Raw genomic sequence first — 23508 nt, 5'->3', positions numbered from 1 at the left:
CTTTGCAGGAACTGGGTAAGAAAACCTGTTGGGATCAGTACAATATGCCTCTCCCCTCAGGCACCTCAAAGTTGTACAGACATTTAACAAAGTTGTATGCCTCCTCTCAAAAACTCCCAACCAAGCAAGCACATGCAAGTGGTGGGTACTGTCTGTTTGTATTAAAAAATAGGACATGAAAAAAAAAAAAAAATAGGACATGGTTTCTTAAAGTTTCTTTTAAAATATTTTTAAGTTTTTATTTACTTATTTAAGAGAGAGAGCGCGCACAAGCTAGGGAAGAGGCAGAGGGAGAGGAAGAAGCGGACTCCCCGCTAAGCAGGGAGCCCCACTCAGGGTTTGATCCCAGGATCTCAGGACCATGACCTGAGACAAAGGCAGATGTTTAACCAATCAGGCACCTCTTAAAGTTTCTTGAGTCCAAAGGAGGACAGTACACGCTTACTACGTGCGAGGTATCACACTGGGTGCCGGGGGATGCAGATAGAAATCTACAGCGGCTGGCTTAAGGGAGTCACAATCCAGTAGGAGACAAAGATCATACACATCCGACTGCAACATGGCTTGATCCAGGATCTCTTAGAAATATCCTGGGTCTTGTCAGCAGATGTGGGACTGACATCTGGTCAGTCAATAAACAGTCTCAGATAAGGCCTCCGTATTCACCAAGTCACCTGCTCATTGGACACGTATAACATGTAAATTTCTTTATAAGCAGCAACAAAGAATATCCTTACTCCAGACGCTGGTGGAAAATTTATCAGCAATCTTTCTGCTGACTCCTATCAAATGTCAAAACACATATTTGTGGATATTTTTTTCTAAGTACACGTGGTCCAGCTATGCTTTCACCAGCACATTATAGAGAACACTACTCTACAAAATGTTGTAAGGATATTGAAAAAAAAGTGCCTTGTCCAAATAAGTTTAGGATAAGGCCTGAAACAGTCACTTAAGCTTTTCTTAAACTGCAGGACCTCCCAGAAGCTTTGTGCGTACACACACTTGGGCGTGTGTTGTATGCACCCTTGAGGGCAGGGATCTTACTCTCTTGGCTTCACTGATGTACCCCAGAATGGTGGCTGGCACATCAATTGTTCAAATGAATAAATGACTGACACGTGAAAACCTTCCCCTTCAGTCAACACTGATAAAATACGTTGCGTGTGCATTAACAGGCTACAACAGCTCAGGAAAACATGTAACCATGCATACCAAATTCTTAAACATTCAATCATTTGGAATGAGAATACACATATGTGTGATGGGGGGGGGGAGCCAAAAAACTACCTGAGGGGCCCACAGTAAATGCAGCATTTAGTAATAACTCACCTGAAGAGAGACGACATTGGCAGTCTCAAGCCCGTAGCACAACAAATAGAACCCCATCCAGTTGGGACACCCAACAGAGCACAGAACTAGTAAGAGGCCATTTCACTGTGAGTTTCCAGAGAAGGGATTTGGGATGCAGAGCTTGCCAAACTCCTGTGGCTTAAATGGCAGCTGGGGCCCCACTTTCTCACAGGGTCTAACTGGCTCGACTCCAGCCAGCCCCACGGCTCATGAAAATCAGCAGCTCTTCCAAAGCTTAGCCTCCTCACCCCTTACACAAAGCATCCAATCTGTTCAAAATCTTGGGTTTCATAAGGAAGGGTCACACCTTCTCCCTTCTTGGCAGTTCCAGCATCTCTGCTTCCTTAGCCCTCTCTCCCATGCTTTGGAGTTCAGGAGCTCCAAATCCTTCACCTTCTCTTGGAAAAGTGATTTCTTCTTTCCTCAAAGACTCAGATGAAGGCGAGAAAAATTCTGGTTCTACGCCAAACTTACAAGCCCATCCTACATCTGTGAGCACCGCTCACACCAACCCTTTGCTTCTTAGTGGTCCACTACCCATTACCCCTCCCACTGTTTAAAATCATCCTTGGGGGATCTATGTTAATCCAATTCAGGTGTCCTGCTCTCTTGTGACTAACTGCCAGGACACCCATACTTCACTGAGACCATGAACCCCAAGCAGAGTGATAATGGCGGGGACAGGGGACCAGAACAGATGAAATTCTGTTACCTTGATGACAATGGAGCCATTGGGGTTCTTCCTGGTAATGTGACCCTAGGAATTTTCAGGTTCCTGTCCATTCTGAGGCTGTTAATTCAGCCTTTTTCTTTGATTCCATGATCTCTACAATAGCCTTTCCATAAACTCTCTTCTGCATGTGCTAGCCTACTATTTCTGTTGCTTACAACTAAAAAGCCTAACTCATACCACCACTAGAACAAAGACCTTTTCTCTGGCGTGGTCAGGGTATACAATAAAAAGTTCCTTTTTCTCATTTCCCAGCTAGTCACATCTTCCTCTATTCATGTGATATTAAATTTAGTTTCAGAGATGCCCTATTGGCTCTAGGCTTTATTTCTGAATCTATCCAAAAGGTATAAACTTCAGCCTTAGTATCTAGATGAGTTTTCTACTGATGTGTAACAAATAGCCCCAAACTTACTGGCTTAAAACAACTCACCTTTAATATCTCACTGGTTCTGGAAAGCAAGCACAGTGCAAGTGAGTTCTCTGCTCAGGGTCCCAAAAGACTGAAATCAAAGTTTTTGCTAGACTGTGTTGCCATCTGGAGCTCAGGATTTTCTTCCAAGCTCATTTAGATTTTTGGCACCAGTTTCTTGTGACTATAGGACTGAAGTCCTTGTTTTCTCATTGGCTGTCACCCAAAAGTCATTCTTGGCTCCTAGAGGCTACCCTCAGAGTTCTAGCCCCAAAGCCCCCTCCTAACATGGAGGCTACGTCTTTGACACTAGCAAGAGAAACTCCATACCTCACGATTTTCTTCTAATGGGCTGATTAGTGCAGGCCACCTGAGATTATTAAAGTCAACTGATTAGGGACTTCAGTTATACCTACAAAATCCCTCTGCCTCTGCCTTATCAAATAACCCAATTATGGGAGTGACGTTCATCATGCCCCTGCTCACGCTCAAGGGGATTATGCAGATCAAACATGGGGTGGGGTTTGAAGTCTACCGGGCCATCTTAGAATTCTGCCTACCACAGAGACTTAATCATAGTTCTGGGTCCCATAACTACCTTTTACTTTTCTTTTGGATGTAATAAAGGAGTGCTTATGACATCTCATATAGGGCCATTTTGGGGGTTACTGTTTCTTACATTAGTTAGCGTTAAGAACCAAGGAAAATTATGCTTCCTTGAGCAAATGGTCATTTTTACCTTGTGATCTATAGGAATAATTTAACTAAAACCGATTCTCTTTTTGCTTTAGCTAGTGGGAAGCTCAACAACAAACATGTAGGTAGGTCTAAGTAACTCAAAAGTTTATAGGTACCTGTGTCCCGTGTCTTACAATACCTGTGTCCTCTTCTATCCCCCTCCATCTTCAATATTTAAATTCAAATTTTTTTGGCATTGAGTTGTTTTTTTTTAAGGTACATATTTTTATAAGTAGTTTCCAAGAAATAGGGCATTAATACCAATGAATATAAGCAAAATGATAATAATAGCCAGTATAAACCGAGCCACTATTACGTGACTGTCCTGTATAAGCATGGTCCCTTTTGATCATTACAACAATCGTATGAATATAGATGTTTTGACTATCCTGATGATACAGATAAGGAATCTGAAGCTTAGTGAGAAGAGGTAGGATTTATGGAACAGCTATTCAAGCCCAGGAATGCCTGAAGCCAGTTAACCACCCGCTCCATCAATTTTAAAACCTTCTTATTTTAAAGAGGGTAAAGAGTGGAGATACTGATTGCTCCTGAAACCCTCAGGCTAGACACAGATCACAGATGGGAGAACAAGAATCATTTTCTGCACACCTTGCTGCCAACTGCTCTTCTACAACCTAAAATGAAGTTCTTTGGAATAGAGAATTCAACAGCCAAGTCCTTTTCAAAACAAAGGACGAAAGGGGCCTTCAGAGACAAAACAATGATTAGAAATAAGAACTTTTTTTCCATGGTGAATTGCAAGCAGGTAAGAGAGCATCGGACACCACGCTCCAAGTACAACGTGACTGTTTCCTAATAGAAGGCTCTCCAGTATACACCAGGCTACTGAGGAACAAATGTGTCCTTAAGACAGAAGATGGACACCAGAGTTAGAAATGCATGCTCTGAAGGCACATCACTGATGCCAGTCCCTGGATCTTTAACATCTATTTTCAAGGATATAATTTATACAATAAATTCTTCTTAAAGTCAGCTAATGACTGCGTTGGTGGTTTGTATCAATATCACTGTGAGGTTTATAGGAAAATAAGCATTAGTTATTAGTTTGTGTACCTACCAAGCCCATAAAATACCCAGGATTGGAGTCTGGCCATTTGCCACCGTGACTCATGGCGCCATCTAGTGACAGCTTCTCTGACTGCATGCACTGACAGGAGCGAGGCTCTTCACAGGGCTTGCTTTATAGCCCCACACCTATCAAGGTTCAGCCAGAATCACGTGGTCTGCCTTTCATCCTGGAGTCTATCTCAGAATTAATAATATCCAGGCAAAGACTGAAACATTCTCACTCTTTGAGAGAGAGATTAAGAAAGAAAGATTCAGAGTGTGCGGAAGGCACATCTTTGCTGCCGCTTTATGGCTGGTAGGATATTAACCACTTGGAGGACAGTGCTCAAGAATTCAAAATTTATTGGTCTATCTTTGGAAGTGCATAAAAATTGGCACGAGAGGTTATGTTGCTTCCACTAGCCATAGGCAAATGAGTGGTAAACGGCCTGAGGCCCACTGCCCACATCCCCAAGCTGCTTCATAGTCAGCTCTGTGAAGCTAACAAGGCCCCTCCAGAGTGTGGATCTCGCCCTACTCTTTGCACTGATTTTGCCATTTTCGAGGTGCTCATCTTTCCCGTTGGCGTGACCTTCATTTCAAGTGCACATCCATCTGGGCAACAGACACCCTCGCTCTGCTTTGTCACCCTTTCAACTCTCAAACTCACGCACCAATCATGCTTCCCATCTTGTTCTACAGTTCTCCCTCCTTGATGCAGCATGTATTTCTGAAAATGAAGAATTGCCACAACTCCCAGAGAGTCATCCAATAACATTCCTGACTCTGGGTTTTGTTTTTGTTTTTGGTGTTTCACTTTTTCCGTTCTTTCCAATAGTTTGAAAAACTCTTAAGCACACCACAACAAATATGTGGGTCACAGCTTACTCTAATGATGTGCTTTCAAAACGGTGGTTTTAATCCTGGATGCATGTTTGGTTGTTTTTTAGTAAGAGAACCACAGGCACTTCTGCTGGGAGTGGCATCAGGAGAGTAGGGCACCCCAGGTTTCCCAAGGGTCCCCTTATCCTTGGCTCTGAGGGAGACCCTTTCAGAGCCCGCACCCTGCAATCTTCAGGGTGTGTCCTGGGCTCTCTCTAGGTGGGACAGTGGAGAAGAAGGGTCGGCCTCTAGGGGGCGGTGCCAGAATGGCCCATCTGTCCTGTGTCAGCGGTGACCTACTTCCCTAATAGGTGGAACTCGGTCCAAGAGGACTTCGAAGGGAGAAGAGGCAACTCCCTGGCAACTCCGTGGGGACTGAGGGGTCTGGAGGACACATGGGTGCTTTGTCTTGGTAGCACTTGTGACACAACAGAGCTGGGGCTAGCAATGGGCTGTGAGTGTAGATGAGCCCGCAGCATTCCCAATGGGTCAGGGGCTGGGGGACAGGGACAGCAGACAGGTGCGTACATTTAGCCGAAGTCCTGGATTTCATTAGTCTGGACATCAAAGTTCCGCTGAATACAGTTACCAAGTAGAACTAGAAGACCCCTGGTTAAGTGTGATGTTTAGATGCACAGCAAGTTCTCTATTGGTATAAGGGTGCCCCAGGCATTTGAAAAGAAAACAGTACCTTTTTAACGTATTTTTTTTTTGTTTTGTTTGTTTGTTTGTTTTTTTCCTTTTTAACCTATTGTACTTTGTGGTGGTAATAAAACTAAAGAAATCTGGGTACTTCTGTATCAAGGCCTTTTTTATGAACACTGGGGGTGTTTCCCTGGCATTCAAAGCAATTTTGGCATTAGCGAGACTCCCCCCTTCAAGGGGTGAAAGCAGAAATTGGTGCTCGCTTGCCTCGGAATGATGGCTCTACTCTACTTTCCCATGTCCTCAAAAGTCCACTTCTCTGCAGAACCCAATCTCTTTCTATCACAAACTGCAGAAGGATCGGCTCTTTTCTCCCTGCACTCAAGCCTCCAAGTCCACCTCTTTAAGGGACCTTTTCTGTCACCAACTCCAAACACATGCACACCACACACCACGGCCTTCCATCCCTCACACGTGATAAGAAGGAACACGCACAGTGTGAATGTATTTAATGCCACTGAACTATGCACGTAAAATGGTTACAATGATAGACTGTGTGCAATGTATGCTTTACCACAATTTTAGAAAAGAAAAAGTAAGGCATAGAGTTATGTCCTACCAGAGGCTGCCTGACAGTGCAGCACAGCCCGCATGCCCGGGCACCCTCCTGCCGGGGAATTTCCAATCAAAATGATGTCTGATCTCACCTCCTCCTATCTGCCTCCAGGTGCTCTTGACTTGACCCGCGTGCAAACCCACAGCCTTTCCTACTTCCATGATGCATCACCATGTGGCTCTGCCCCCACATGGGGCCCCACCCCCCTAGGACTCTCACCTCCAAGACCCTACAGCAAGCTCTTTCTAGAGCTCTCCTGTGCTGATCCGAATGGGGAGGCTGAGCCCATGATTCTTCTTTCTATTTATGAAATATTAGCAATGCCTGATCCCTCAAAACTTTCTTTCTCTTTTTTTCTCCTGAATAGTCAAATCAGCTTCTCAGTAGCCAAACACAATAATGTGTCCTTACTCAACCCCCTAACACTCCTGACTTGCAGGTAATAAAGTTTTCTCACAATCCATGGGACCCATAAGGTGCCTTTTTATCCCTCTAACATTTCACAGCCGCCCTCTATCCCCTCTGCTAGGGTTTCGTGCCTGGCCCTTTCCCCCTACCTCACAGCAGCCCTGGCTGAGGGGATCGGCCCACTGAGTCGTTTGAGGTCCTGGGAGGCCACCAGTGAGCCACATGGTGATTTCCCCCACCTGCGTCTCTATGACAGGAGTCCTCCATGCACCTCTCCTCAACAAGCTTATTTCTTTCTCTGCTTTGTTTTCCCTGCTATAGTCTCCCACCATATAAACCTCCTGTCAGAAAGCTTTTTCTAGCTCTGGTGAGTTGAAGTGTCCCCGCTAAATTTGTGTCCATCTCAGAATGTGACATTATTTGAAAATAGCATCTTTGCAGGTGTAGTTAAGGTAAAGGCAGAGGTAAGATTATCCTGGCCTAGTGTGGGCCCTAAATTACTGACAGGTCCTTAAAAGAAACAGAAAAGAACATGCAGACCCTGGAAGGAAGGTGCTGTGAAGATGGGAACAAAGATGGGAGGGATGCATCTGGAAACCAAGGAATGATGAGGACAACCAGTACCACTAAAAGCTAAGAGAGAGGCATGGCACAGATTCTCCCTTAGTGCCTCCAGAAGGAACCAATGCTGCCAACATCACAATTTCGAACCACTGACTCTTCCCCTAGGTTGTGCTCGGCAGGTTTGATCAGGAGTCTGTGTGTCTCAGGAAGGTAGTTCTTTTCCTCTGCAAGCTCATCTGCACCCAGGTCTGGTCACTAGAATATCAGTAATGGAGGAGTGGTCCTGCAATGAAAGGCCAGTGGCTTTTTTTTTTTTTAAGTAGGCTCCACACCCAGCATGAAGCCTACTGTGGGGCTTGAGCTCATGATGCTGAGATAAAGATCTGAGCTGAGATCAAAAGTCAGACACTTAACCCACTAAGCCACCCAGGTATCCCAAGGCTGGCACCTCTTGTTGTCAGCTCCCTCTTGAAATAGATGGATGCAATCTCTCTGGAGGTGTCTGGTCTCTCCCTCATTCTCCTAACTTTGGTTAGGAAAGACTGTACACTCTTTCTGTAGCCTCTCTTAGCCTTTTAGGGTTGAGAGAGAATGGGCAGCTTCAAACTTCCCTCCAGGATCCACAGATCCCCAGACACCAGCTTCCTCTAGCAGATGTGCTGTTTGTGGGCCTCTGACAGCCTCTCCAGTAGAAGGTTCCTCTCATGGGGGAGGAGCCCACTTGGGATCCCTCATGACCTAACTCAAGAGTGACTTCAGCCTCATTCCTACTCCATGGCCCTCTGAAGACAACAACTCAAGGATATTGAACAGCTTGGGGTTGGAAACACCAAGTAAGAGTGGCATTTGGAAGACCAAGCTCTTTACCCTCTGCTTATACAAGACACGCTATTCCAGAATACACAGTTGTGTACCGGATCCTAAAACTCTTACACCAGTGCACAGACTCCTTTGCTCTTTGGATGAGAATAGATACTCTGGATCTCCACCATAACCAGACACAGCAAGGATACAACCAGAACAGCTGCCACAATTTAGGCAAAGCCAATAATAGCTCTCTACTCTAGATACCTAAGACCCAGGACTGCTCATGCAAACAGTTTGGCATCAGTTGATGTCATTTAAAAAAGTTGCATTATACATGGACTGGTCAGTTCTGACAGATGTCGACCTTTGCTTTAGAAAATCTCCCTGTGCAGCACAGGGCAGGACCATGGCCAAGGGGATTAGATCTGAGAAAATGGACCTTTATTCTTAACCTTTAGTTCTTAACTCCAGCCAAACATTTCTGTCATTTATTTTTTTTTAAGATTTTATTTATTTGAGAGAGGGGGGTGGAGACAGAGAGAGAAAGTATGAGTGGGGGAAGAGACAGAGGAAAAGGGAGAAGCAGACTCCCCGATGAGCAGGGAGCCCGATGTGAGGCTTGATCCCAGACCCTGGGATCATGACCTGAGCCATAGGCAGACATTTAATCTTCTGAGCCACCCAGGCACCCCAGAAACATTTCTGTCATTTAGAAAGTGTGGCTAGATTCAGTTTTTTCTTTCCTTCAGCAGAGAATGTATCTAACTTCTCAAGCAATATCAAAAGCAATTAGAAATGTCTCAAAAAAAATGATGATTTGGTTTTTATTTCAGGAGTGGGTGGCGTAGAATAATGCCAAATTCAATAGACCAATATCGCAATGAGCCCTGAGAAAGGCCTAGAAATACTAGGATTAGGGAACATCTGCGAAATCAGACAGAACCAGTTAGAGTGAATGGCTAAAATCCAGAAGTGATGCTGGGGTCATTCTGGTTTCATGGGTAAAGTCATGCATGGAGTCTTGTTATACAACTGCTTTTTATATCAAAAGAAGAAAAAATACATAATTACATTGCTTTTTTTTTTTCAATTACCTATATTACCACCTTTACTGGAACTCTGATTTTTCATACCGGATACCAATCACTTGTCTGGTGTCCCTAGCTTTCTGCCTGAAGACCTTTGGTATTTTTAAGGAGGGCCTGCTAGAGCTGTGAAGTCTCTGTTCTTTCTCTTTAAATGTGAGAATGTCTTGATTTCTCTTTCCTTTATTTTAAACCAATTTTATTCAGATATAATGCACACACCATAGAGCTCACCCACTGAAAACATACCATTCAATGGTTTTTGGAATTGTCAAGAAGTTTCGCAACCATCACCATAAACAATTTTAGAACATTTTTTATTGCCCCCAAAAGAAACCCTGTATTCATTAGCAGACTGTTATGGGTTAAACTGTGCCTCCCTCACCCCTCAAAAAAGAGAGAGGTGGAAGTTGAGTATCAGTTCCTGGTATCCGTGAATGTGATCTTATTTGAAAATAAGATGTCTACAGATATAATCAAGTTAGGATGAGGCCATCAGGTGGGCCCTAATATATCTGATGAGCAATTTTTTTAAAGATTATTTATTCATGAGAGACACGAGAGGGGGGGGCAGAGACAGAGGCAGAGGGAGAAGCAGGCTCCTTGCAAGGAGCCTGTGTGGGACTTGATCCCTGGACCTGGGATCATACCCTGAGCAGAAGGCAGACGCTCAACCGCTAAGCCACCCAGCTGTCCCCTGATGAGCATTCTTACAGGAAGAGTGAAATTTGGACACAGATACACAGAGAAGAGAATGCCATGGGAAGCCAGGTACACACGGGGAAGATGGAGACAGAAATTGGAGTGATGTAGGGGTGCCTGGGTGGCTCAGTCAGTTAAGTGGCCAACCCTTGATTTTGGCTCAGGTCCTGATCTCAGAGTCGTGATATCAAGCCCTGCATCAGGATTCATGCTCAGCAAGGAGTTTTCTTGAGATTCTCTCTCTCCCTCTTCTTCTGTCCCTTCCCCTCACTCATGTGCATGTGCACACAAGCTCTCTTTCTCTCTCTCAAATAAATAATGAAGGAAGGGAGGAAGGGAGGAAAGGAGGGAGGGAGGGAGGGAGAGGGAGGGAGGGAAGGAAGTGGAGTGATATAGCCACTGTGATTGAAAGATCACCCAGGGCCACCAAAAGCTCGAAGAGGGGAAGAAGGATCCTCTCCTACAGGCTTTGGAGGGAGCATGGCCCTGACAACACCTTGATTTTGGACATCCAGCCTCCAGAAATGTGAGAAGCAGCTTTTGTGTGAAGCTGCCCAGTTTGTGGTACTCGGCTCGGGCAGTCCCAGGAAAGTATCACACGGTCACTCCCTGTTTCCTACACACTTGCTGGGCTCTAGGAAACCGACATATACTCGTCTCTACAGAGTTGCCTATTCTGGAAATTGTATATAAATGGAAACATACAACTTGGGGTCCTTTGTAATTCACTTCTTTCCTGTAGCATCATGTTTTTAAGGTTCAACCTTGTCATACCATGTATCAGTACTTACTTTTTACTGCCTAAAAACCTTTCATTATATAAATAAGCTACATTTATCCATTTGTCAGTTGATGGAAGTTGGGATTTTTTTTTTTTAATGCTTTTTGGCTACTGTGAATAATGCTGCTATGAGCATTCATGTATGAGTTTTTGCGTGGGCCTATGTTCTTACCACTGTTGGGTATACGCTTGAGGGTAGAATTGCTGGGTAACTGTGTTTAACTTTTTGAAAATTATCAAACTGTTTTCCAAAGCAGTCTCCCCCATTTTTTTTTTATTTCTACCAACAATGTCTGAGAGTTGCCTTCATTTTTCAAAGATTGCTTTGTTGGATATAAGATTTTGGGTTGACAATTTTTTTTCCTTCCAGTACTTTGCATGCCTGTACATAACCTTCTGGACCCCTTGGGTAAACATGATCTCAGGAGTGTTACTCTTGGCTGTTTTCAATCTGCTATTTTACTTATTGCTGCTGGTATTATTAAGCTACCAGCAAGCCCTTAATTGCTCACCACCAAGACTCCCATTGTTTTCAACAGTGACCTCAGCTGTAAACTCCTCCATGCTGTATTTCAAGTCAAGTCACTCCTCTCTGACAGACATGCCATTTTTGCATCTTGCCTCTCCCTCATGATGGAACCCCTGGGCTAAAACTGGGGGTAGGAGGGGAAGAAGCTAAAGTCTTCTCATGGAATGAAATCTCTGCTCTGTAAGTGGGCACTGTGTATTGGGAAGGGTGTAAATAATCCTTGGTCTTCTCTTCTAGGCCCTTTTGACATGGAACCTCTACCCTATAAGCAGGCTTGGGTGGGGGCAATAAGAGGCCTATTTTGAGGGGGGGGCACATCTGCCCCATGAGTATGAGCTAAACAAGGAAAGGAAGCCCAGATCTCTCATATTTGCCTCAGATAGTGTTTCTACACCAGGGCTGGAGAGGATAAGACACACTGGCAGCCTGCCCCTGCCAGAGTCAAACTGTAGCCCTAGACTAGGAGAGCTGGGAAGAGAAAGCTAAAAAAAAAAAAAAAAAACCCTAAAAGCTGTGGTCCCCATCCTTTCAGCTACACCTCTGGCTTACAGCTTCCATCACATGGAGCTGGGGAACAGGGGTGTGAGAATGGATCATGGCTCAAATGCTATCAACTCTTGATGTCCTTACTGAGACAGATTTTCTCAAATAAATCTTTCTCCATTTGCTATATATTCTTAGGATAATTTCAAGAGACTTTGAATGATTGTAATTTTCACCAGTTAAATGGTTTCACTGGAAAGAGGATCTACTGCTCCTCACACCACTATTCTGAAGGTCTGAAAGCCTCCCTTACATTCAGGTGTACAGAGGTAAATCAGATTCTTTCTAATACCACTTAAAACACCCTTCAAGGGGCACCTGGGTGGCTCAGTTAATTAAGCATCTGCCTTGATGCCACTTAGGTCTTGATCTCAGGATCGTGAGTTCAAGTCCCATAGAGGGTGTGGAGCCTACTTTAAAAAAAAAAAAGAAAGAAAAAGAAACCAACAACAACAACAAAAAAAACATCCTCCCAAACCTGAAGTGTCTATTCTGCCCTTGTACCATGTTTACTATGTGGGATAGACATGTCTAGAATTCAGAAACATTTCAGGTGCTTCTCTTTTTCCAGGAATATGGAAAGATTACCTTTTCCTACCCTCTTTGAAACTGAGTATGACCCTGAAATCTTCTCTGGCCAAAGAAATGTTAACAAGTTTGTTACTTTCAAAAAGAACCATTGGCTTGAAATTAATTGCCTCATTATGGCTGTATCCTTCTCTATCTTCTGTGTTGTAATAACTCTTGGAGCCTTGGGATGAGATGATGGCATATCAACTGGGGAAGCCTCTGTTACCCTGGGTCCTGAGTGGCAATCGTGTAGAGCAGAGCCTTTACTCCTGTGCTTGCACATGTGGCATGAAAAGTAAGTAAATCTTCAATGTTCTAAGCCGCTGAGACTTGGGGATTGTTTGCTTCTGCAGCATAGTCTTAGCCTATCCTAACTGATAAGAATGTTATTTGTTTTAAAACTATCACATGTGGGCAGCCCTGGTGGCTCAGCGGTTTAGTGTCGCCTTCAGTCCAGGGTGTGATCCTGGAGACCAGTCCAGGGTGTGGTCCTGGAGACCTGGGATCGAGTCCCACGTCAGGCTCCCTGCATGGAGCCTGCTTATCCCTCTCCTCTTCCTCTCCCTTTGCCTGTGCCTGTCTCTGTCTCTGTCTCTCTCTCTCTCTCATGAATACATAAATAAAATCTTAAAAAAAAAATAAAACTATCACATGTAGTAATTTTTTCTGAATTTCAAAAGATCCTGGTGAAGGTCAATTTCATCCCTTGGTATTATGTATAAGATCCAACTCCTTAGCAAGTCCACAATTTCTAAGCCCTGCCTATCTGTTGGTCTCAGCTCCTTGGAGAACTCGCTACCTCTCACTCCCTCTCTTGTGCGTAATTGTATGAGGTTCCTCCTTCCACAAATACCATGTGTCCTCTCTTTTCCTTTGCATGGTCCCACCATCCATCCTTCCAGATTCACTGTGTGCCCTTTTCTAGGGACAGGAAAGGTGGGGAGAGGAAGGTGGAATGAGAAGAACCAATGAAAAAGATGTGGCATTCATATATAAGTTGTGAAAGTGGGAGAGCCTAGAAACAATCTTAAGATAACTACATTTAAAAGAACTTTCCAGAAAAAAATGCTTACAAGTATTTGTCAAAATTGTATTTCAAGCTCTGTAAGGAAAGACTGACAACAACAACAAAAGACTGGTTAAAGATTATTAGGTCAGTCAGTCAGTTGGGTGGACAACCCTAACTTCCCAGAAGTTCTTAATCACTTCGCAGTATCAGAGAATTGCCCAAGCATTTAATCAGGAATGTAATTACTTCCCAGAAGGAGTTTGAGAATTACATCATGCAGAAAGTTCTGTGGCAGACCTGGTTTGGACAATTTTTCTTTCTCAGGAGGCTATAAAGAGACAGTCTTGGCTTGATTGGTTGTGGTTCACTCATCAATTTCCTCTTTAGAATTAAAAAGCATTCCTGGATTTTGTTTTCATTCATTCAAACATTTATTGACTATCTGCCAGGTGGCTAGATGCTGATGTTATAAAGACAAAAAAGAAAGCCTCTCCTCTTCAGGGAGTTTGTTGCCTTTGGAGGAAAACAGATATGTCCCTCCACAATTGAGTAAACAAACGAAACTGTGCCTTGGTATGTTCAGGAGGCTAAGCAAGCTACGTAGAAGAGTGCATTTATTTGCACTCAGTAGTGATGGCAGGACAAAGGAAGGGGCTTTGAGAAAAAACATCTCCATTTTGCAGTACAGCAAAGTCACTAAGGCATTCAGGCACTTTGAGAAGTAGAGCCACTCAAAGGTACAGAATGGACATCGTAGGTTTGGGATGTCCCCTAAGCCTGAGGGGTGGGAGGGGGAACAGACAGACAGAAGCAGGTAGGTGTAGGGAGCCTGGAATGAGTTCTGAGGACATGGAGTGGCATCAAATACTAAGAAAGGAAGTGCTGGATCGGTCACTCTGGATAGTATCTTCAAAGATAATAAACTTCAAAGAAAAGTATGGGAAGTTGGGAGATGAACACAGGTGACTATAAAGCATATAGGAGAAACGATCAGTGTCTGATCCCATCGAATAATAATGTCAACCATGTTGGCTACTGAACAATCTTGTCATGGACTCAATGTCCATTTCTTTGCAAAGAACTTAGAGGTGACTAAGTTATTCACATATCTACAAATGTAACTAAAGTTAAGACAGTAAGTTAGCAACTGCAAAAGAAAGCTATAGCTAAAGTACTACATGGCCTTAGAAAGTACATGAGATGACTACCAACTGGAGAGATGAAGAAAGGTTTCAGAGAGAAGGAAGCAGTAAGAGCACAACAGGATAAATGCTAAGATGGGGAAGGCATTCAAAGCTGAAGAGACAAAGCAAGCAAAGATCTGGGAATAAGAAAAGCAAAGGGACAAAAGTGGAAATGGTTGAGGTTTGGCTTCGGTGAGAGATTAGATGGAAAGGAAATGCTGGGGCTACTTCAGAGAAAACTTTGTGTGCTATGGATTTTGATTAGAATTTTACAAGAAATGGAGAGCCATTGTGGTCATATGAGCAGGAAAGAAATAAGATCATATCAATGCTTGAAGGCTAATCAACAAATTATTACTGATGGAAGAAAAAGATGAATAGAGGCTGCTCTGACAATCTGGGCTACCCTAAAATGGAGGAGAACCCTGAGAAAACAGGGAGAGGGAAATATGAGTGCATTCAATAGAAACCAAATATGACCCATTAAAGACTAGATAAAGGAGGTGAGCAGTTAGAAGATGTCGACATTAAGTAAATGTGGGAGACAGACAAAAAGTGTAATGGCATCATCATGAGAAATTGGAAATCTTAGGGGAAGAACAGCCTTATCAGAAACACCGAGGGGTCAGTTCGCTACAGACACTTTTTGAGATACTAAGGACGCACTTTAAGGAAGATGTTCAGAAGGGAAGATGAAAGCATAGGAGAAAAACCAGGCTGGTATTAAGAGTGGCAGATCCAGCACTCAAGTCATCAGCTACAGTCCTGCATGAGCTAGGATGCATCATCCATGAAATATGTGTACTACACCACACCAAGTGTTATAAAGGTAATAAGAAGGTTTCTGTTCTCAAGTATAATGGGAGGAGAAAGTATACCCTCAGAAAATTATTATGAGCAAGTATCAACAAATGGTAATGTATGTGCCAACCACAGCAGTGAGATACAGTCTATCAGAATTATTTAGATGTCTGTTTCTCCATGTAATCACCACATTAATAAAACTATTATTACTGGCCAGTGCTATTGGAGTTGGATTTGCTTCTTCTGGCTTTTAATGAAGTGCTGAATCTGGTAGTGGTTGCCCAAGTGAACTCAACTCAAGGTGGCCTAACAGCACTGTTGTCCAGCACCTCCCTCTCAAATTATTCACAGATTAAAATACCCCTGCCAATCTGTGCACTAGAACGTCCACTGATAACTTGGAAAATGGATGACCACATCAACCTTTTTTGTTCTAAGAGATTTTGAAATGTCATCATGGGAAGGTATGTTAAGTGGAACCATGCTACTCTTAGTTTCACAAAGCTCCTCTCTATTCATTGAATCTTCCATGGAATGGCCTCAGTCATAGTGATGGAGGACTATATTTTTGAACTCTAAACTTCCAACAAAAAAATATCATACTGGAGATTCTGGCCAGGACAACTAGGCAATACAAAAAAATAGCCTCAAATTGAAAGGGAAAAAGTAGATTACATGATCTCGCATGTAGTAAACCCTAAGAAATATACTTAAAAATTATGAGAATAAATAAGTTCAGCAAGGACACAAGATACAAGAAGAGTATTTAAAAAAAATCAGTTGTACTTTTATATGCTAGCATCAACATTTCAAAAATAAAGAATTCTGTTTGCAACAGCATCAAAAAGAAAATACTTAAGAATAAATTTAATAAAAGTGCAAAATTTGTATGCCAAAAACTACAAAAGGTTGTTGGAAGCAATTAAAGATCTAAATGAATGGAAAAACATCTCATATTTACGGATTTGAAGACTTAATATTTTTAAGATGACAATATTCTCTAAACTGATCTACATATTCAATATAATCCCTACCGAAGTCCCTGCTGGCTTTTGGTGGTTTGTTTTTGTTTTTCTCATAGAAATTGACAAACTAATCTTAACATTCATAGGAAAGTCTAAGAGACCCAGAATCACCAAAATAATCTCTAAAAAGAACAAGACAGAAGAACCCACAGTTCTCAATTTCAAAACTTACTAAAAAGCTACAGAAATCAAGACAGTATAGTACTGGCATCAGGACAGACATACAGATTAATGGAGTAGATAGTCCAGAAATAAATCCTTATATTTATAGTCTTTTTTTTTTTTTTTACAAAGTTGCCAAGACAATTCAGTGGGAAAAGAATAATCTATTCAACAAATGGTGTTGGGACAACCAGATATTCACATGCAAGAAAATGAATCTGTATCCTTATCCCACCCAATACACAAAAATTAACTAAAGATAGATCATCAACATAAATTTAAGAGCTGAAACCATAAAATATTTAGAAGAAAATATAGGAGTACATCTCTGTGACCTTCGATTAGGCAATGAATTCTGAGATAAGACACCAAAAGCAAAGCAACAGTAGAAAATATGATAGGTAACTTAGACTACATAAAAATTAAACTTTTGTGCTTTGAAGGACATTAGCAAGAAAGAACAAAAAACAAGCTACATAATGGGACAAAACATTTTAAAACCATATATTTAGTAAGAAATTTCTATTCGGTATAAAGAACTCTTAACAACTCAGTACTAAAAAGATGAGCAACTCAAAAAGGAACAAAGGATTTGAATAGACATTTCTACAGAGAAGATATGCAAATAATTGATAAGCACTGAAAAGATGCTCAACATCAGTAGCCATTAGGGAATTTGAATCAAAATCAAAGAGATACTGTTTATATCCACTGGGATTGGTACATTTAAAAAGACTGAAGATAACACGTGTTGGTGGGGATGTTGAATCCACATACAATGCTGGCAGGATTAGAAAATCATGCAGCGCTTTGAAAAACATCTTGGCAGTCCCTCACCTGGTTAAATACAGGGTTACTCTCTGGCCCCGCAATTCCACTCCTAGGTATATACAAAAGAGAAGTTAAGATATATGTCCACGAAAAGCCTGTTCATGAATGTTTATTGCCACATTATACATAATAGCCAGAAAGTGCAAACAACCCAAATACACATCAACTGACAAATGGATAAGTGAATGTGGTATATCCATACAACAGAATATTGTGTGGCAATAAAAAGAAATTAAGTACTGACAGATGTTACCTCATTGAGAAATCTTGACAACATTATGCTAAGTGAAAAGAGCCAGTCACAAGAGGCCACCTACTGTATGATTCCATTTTATGTGAAATGTCCAAATAGGCAGATCTATAGAGAAAGAAAATTGATTGGTGGTTTCCTAGAACTGGGAAGTGGTGAGGGGGAACAGGGTTTCTTTCATGGGGGACAACAATTTTCTCAAAAAACAGTTATATGCTTACTTTGGAGGGGTGAATTGCATGGTACGTGAATTATACCTTCATAAAGATGTAAATTTTTAAATAGCTTAGAAAGAAGAGCAAGAGGAGACAAGATAGAGAGTTCTGGAATTCTGGACAGTGTGAAATGTAGCTGGAAGCAATAACTCAGACTGCTTAATGAGGATGCCATCTTCATTCTGCACATTCCTCCTTCTCTGATACTCAGCTCTAAAGTCAAGCCATGGGTCAGAAGGACTATTCTACTCCAGTAGTTCTCAAGGTGTGCTTCATACAAGCAGCATCTGCATTACCTGAGGACTTGTTAAAAAAAAAAAATCAAATCTCCTGCCCTGCCCCAATCTCCAATCTTTCTGAGGGTAGGATCCAGCAATCTGTTATTACATGTGCCCCCAGATTATTCTAAGTCTGAGAACTGCTGCCGAACTCCAAAAAAGGCAGGAGGGACCTTCACCTGCAGCTGGTGTTGATATAAGACCAGAGGCAAAGGAGATACAACTTATCTGTTGCTTACCACTCCCGAGTGATGGCCAGTCACATAGTAATAATGGAAAAACAAAATAAGAAGAGGGTCTGAACTGGAAGATGAAGTATTGATATAAACACTCTTTTCCAGCATGGCTATGCAAAGGAACTTGCTCACCTGATAGTCACCTATACCTATAGTCATGTTCGGTTTTTATAAAGATAACTAGAAACACGTTTCTCCCATTAAGAAAATTTTGGTCACTAGGACCAGAATTTGAAAAGCTTTAGGTAGATTAAAGTTCTTATAACATTGAAGCTAAATGATAACATCAGTACTTAGTATTTATTTGCATCACCTAAAATGTATCCTGGGGCTGTGGGGTTCAGGAGAATGGTGCAGAAAGGCTAGAAGAATGGCTCTGGTCCTTCAATAAAAGAAAGCAAAGAATATGGCCTTGGAACTAGGAGTGGTCTGGCTTCAAGTAAAGGGGAGAGAATTGAGCCTACACACTTAACTCCCTGTTAGCTCCCCTAGCTCTCACCACTCTTCATTCTTTCCCTAGCATCCTCCCAGAATCAGGCTAAGACAAGCAGAGTATCTAGGGCACACAATTAAAGGGCACTTAACATGGGCGCCCCATGGGCCTCAGATTGTATTGTGTCCCTTGTTCACTAGAGGCACCTGAAGAAGGGATCCAAATGAGCTCTGGAAGTAGCTCAGAGCAGTAGGTAGGAGATTCAGAGGTTCCAGCTCATGCTCCAGGCAGGCATGTCCTGTTAGCCTCTTAAAGTCCCAAGTAGGGTACTCTAGCTTGAATCTTTGAGAACTGAATTGGGTTGACAGAAATACACATGTCTAAGATTTGGGGGAAAAAATGGTGCACCTTACGAGTAATTTGAGAAATGGGAATTCATTCAGTAATTTAGCACAGAAGGGTTTAAGCAGAGGAGGGAATGGTCAGCATGTTTTAGAAATGAAAGAATCTTATAGCATCCAACTTCCCAGGGAAATGATTCAGATTTGAGATTTTTCAAAATACTGAAATGACAAGATTTTACCAACAAAAATACTTGTTTTGGTACTTTAAAATAGCAGAGGTATCAGGATTCTGAAGACTGGAATTGCCATCTGTATAAATGAGGAAGAGGCTCCCTGAGGACAGGAAACAACATCATATTTTAAGTAATCAAAAAACCTAACAGATGGTTCATCTCTTTTTTTTTGAATGAACAAAACCAGAATAAAAACTCACATATGAAATAATAAAGTTCACACTCAGAAATATGGAGGATTTCACATTTGGAGAGGAAACATTAGCCACATAAATGAAGAATATTTGTATCAAAGAGATGGTGTGGAAAGAATGTGAGCTAGTATTTTTCTTAAATGGATATATTAATTTTTCTGCTCTGCTGTAACAAAATATCACTGGTAGGGTGGGATCAACAACAAAAATTTATTGTCTCACAGTTCTGGAGGTTGAAGTCCAAAATCAAGATGCTGGAAAGTTTGCTTTCTCCTGAAGCCTCTCTTTTTGGCTTACAGATGGCAGCCTTGTCACTGTGTCCTCATGTGGCCTATCCTCTGTGCACATGCTCCTACTGTCCCTTCCCCTTCTTTTAAGCCTGCCAGTCCTACTGAATTAGGTCTTTACCCTTATGACTTCATTTAGCGTTAAGAACTTCCTTAAAGGTCCTACCTACAAATAGAGTCACACTAAGGGTTAGGGCTTCAACATATGAATTTTGGGAGAATTCAGTTATGAATATATTAAATTATGAATTCAGTCCAGAATGCATGTTTAACTCTACATATATGCCCTCTCCAAAAATCTCACTATAATGAAAAAATAGTAATTAAAAAAATACTGTCAGCTCAAAGGGACAAACTGCATTGGAGATGTTGTAGAGAGGCAGTAAGAAAAATTGTGGAAGTGGGAAGCAGATGGTACATGAGTGAGTGCTAAGTACTTAACAGTAGAGAAAGCCATAACTTCTTACCTACTATGGAAAGAGATAGCTAAAAGAAGCCAGGTGATTCATTCCTCAGAACACCTCAGAGGCTCCTGAGAGGCCCACCATTTAAAAAGTAGATGCCCCTAAAGGCAGTGTGTTAGCAGATGGAACATCTGTATGAGTAACAATCATCCTACGTCATCAGAAATCTAGAGTGTGCTCCCTTACCCAAAAAACATAGAGGCACCAAGTATGGTTTGAGGAGCAAGTGCATTTTGAAAGCAGATATTTAAGTAAAAGACTATGCAGTGAATGAATAGTGAGTTCCCCAGCCTCACTCTCTTGCTTGTAATATGGCAGCTGGACTGGAAATCAGTACATTCCCTTCTGGGAAAATAGATATGCCCAGGAGAAAATACCTATAATTAAGGCACTTGAAACACTATAACAAAGCAGTCTACCATCTATTCACCCAACCATAACGCAGAACCTTCTATGATCTTTTACCATGCCTGACTCTTCAAAAGCAACAATCAAGGGTTAACAGTGAAAGACAAGCTCCAACATAAAACAGAAAGATACAAAGAAAAGGAAGCACTTTAGGAGAAAACAGAAACAACACACAGAACAAAAGAACAATTTTATATAAAGTCTTATAAAAATATTTTAGGAATAAAAGAAAAATCTTTTTAAAAAAGGTTTTATTTATTTTTTTATTTGAGAGAGAGAGAGACAGCACAAGTAGGGTAGAGGGGAAGAGAGGGAGAAGCAGACTTCCTGCTGAGCAGGAAGCTAGACATGGGGCTTAATCTCAGGACCCTGAGATCATAACCTGGGCTGAAGCACATGCTTAATCAACTGAGCCATCCAGATGCCCCAAAAGAAAAAATCTCTGAAGAAAGAACAGGGTACCATAAAAAAGGAATACTTAGAGAACAGAAAATTTTTAAAATTCAACAGATAGGTGGGAAAAATTCCAAATATAGAATAAAAGATAAAGATGTAGAAATTAGAAGTAAAATAAGAAAAAATAGAGAATCAGGGGCACCTGGGTAGTACAGTTGGCTGAGCTGCCAATTCTTGGTTTTGGCTCAGGTTGTGATCTCAGGAGTGTGAGATAAAGCCCCACTTTGGGTTCTGCACTTAACATGGAACCTGCTTAAGATTCCTCCTCCCTCTCTCTCACTCCCTCCCCTCTGTGTGCTCTCTCACAGATAAATAAGTATTTAAAAAAAGAAAGAGAATCATCCACACAATCTAGTATCTGGTTGACAGGAGTTTAGAAAGCAAAAACAGAAAAATGGAGAGACTTTTTCATACAGTCTTATATGAAAATTTCCACAAATAAAACATTATCTCTCTCTGTCTCCCTCTCTTTCTCTTTCTTTCTTTCTTTCTTTCTTTCTTTCTTTCTTTCTTTCTTTCTTTCAAGAGAGAGTGTGCCCAGGGGCAGGCAGGAGGGGCAGAAGGAGAGAGAGAATCTTAAGCAGGCTCCATGCCCAGTGCAGAGCCTGACATGGGGCTTGGTCTTGCAACCCTGAGATCATGACCTGAAGTGAAATCAAGAGTCAGATGCTCAACTGACTGAACCACCCAGGCAACCCAAACACATAAATTTTCTGAAAGCACTCCAGAGCTTCCAGCACAATTCATGAAAAATACCCACATCAACAACAGCAAGGATAAAAGGAGAGGAAATCCTTTGAGAAAGAAGATCATAACACAAGAATCAGCATGCCATTTAATTTTCAAAAAACGAATTCTTGCTAAAAGAATAATGCCTTCAAAATCTGAGGGTGAGTTTCAACCAAGAATTCAATACCCAGACAAATACCAATCAAGCATAAAAGTAAAATAAAAACATCTAACACATTTAAGAGTAGGGGGGAAAAAACACCATCTTTCATGCTCCTTTTGTTAGGATTCTATTGAAGGATGTGCTCCAGGTGAACAAGGAGTGAACCAGAAAAAAAGAAGTAACGCCTGGGACACAGAGGCACCACAGGAAGAGGTAAAGGAAAGTCTCATGATCAGAGTTGTGCAACTTACCAAGAGAATAATTAATCCATTTTGAGCAGGAAGATAAAGGGCTTCAAGTAAAATGTATCCAAGGGAGAAAAATGGTATGGATAATATAGTTTGTTTTAGAACATTAAAAAGGATTTAGTATGTTTGTCTGACAGTTCACAAATGTACTAATGATTGTACTAATGATTGGCACATAAAATCATCTTGAAAAAAAATGTGTTCAAAAAGAAAATGGTAAAAAATGGTTAAAAAGTGGTTCAGCTGTAAATACATAATCATAAAAGTGATAAATGATTTTACCCCAACTGTCTTATAACAATTTAAGAAAGGTGTGTGTGTGTGTGTGTGTGAGAGAGAGAAAGAGAGTTGGAAATAGGCATAAATTGTTCCTATAATATGAAGTGAATAAAAGTGTAAGATTAAAGCTTCAAAATACAGAGATTATTAACAAAAGAAATAGCTGCAACTTTGAAAGTGATCATTTGTGGGCAGTTTGAATCAGATAAGAGACAGGGAATGCTCTTTTCAGTTTATGTCTTGTGGTATAAAATTTGAAAAAAATATATCCCTGTTACTCTGATTTAAAAATAAATAAATAAAAATACTTAGGCAGTTGAGGGAGCCTGAACTACTGAGATATTCAGGTTAATTAAAAATTGTGGCAAGTAAGCAACTGCGATATTTGCCATTCAAAATTACTGATTTTAAAATAATTACAAACACCTAACACTAAAGCCCTCCTGAGCATGACCTAATCTTGCTTTAGAGTTTCAGAAGGCAGTTCCAGGTCTCACCACCTTACAGAGTCATCCCTGTGAATATCAATGTGCTAAACACACCAAGCCGGGCTCTGCAGACCATTAATACAAAGCCAAAAACCTAGCTGACATCACATTTGACACCAGGACCACTATGTAAAAGGGAAATAGATAATTTGGAAGAATCAGAGAATAAAGAAAAAGACTTAAAACCTTGTATCTTAGAATGTATTCTCCCAAACTTTCTACCAATCCTACTTCTCCAGATGAAAATTCCACCATCAAGAAAACATTTGGGAAACACTATAGAGTTTATTTCCAGACACTCGCAATGCCTGTTAGCATATCAGGGATGCCAACGTCCTCAAAAAAGAAACCA

General features: G+C 41.4%; 1 protein-coding gene and 1 long non-coding RNA gene across 2 annotated transcripts in view; one reads left to right on the top strand and one right to left on the bottom strand.

The window, feature by feature from the left end:
* The window catches only part of LOC144318865 (guanine nucleotide-binding protein subunit alpha-14), a 184958-nt gene that overhangs the window by 28351 nt on the left and 133099 nt on the right, over positions 1 to 23508 (bottom strand). The window lies entirely within an intron of this gene.
* On the top strand, positions 3176 to 4229 carry LOC144318869 (uncharacterized). Its single transcript, XR_013384846.1, has 2 exons — positions 3176 to 3316; positions 3798 to 4229. It is a non-coding gene; the product is annotated as an uncharacterized LOC144318869 (long non-coding RNA).

This window comes from Canis aureus, chromosome 1 (assembly GCF_053574225.1).
Source record: "Canis aureus isolate CA01 chromosome 1, VMU_Caureus_v.1.0, whole genome shotgun sequence".
In the NCBI taxonomy this organism is placed as follows: domain Eukaryota; kingdom Metazoa; phylum Chordata; class Mammalia; order Carnivora; family Canidae; genus Canis; species Canis aureus.
The sequence above is the reverse complement of the archived record's forward strand: the minus strand, read 5'-3'. Positions and strand labels throughout refer to the sequence as shown.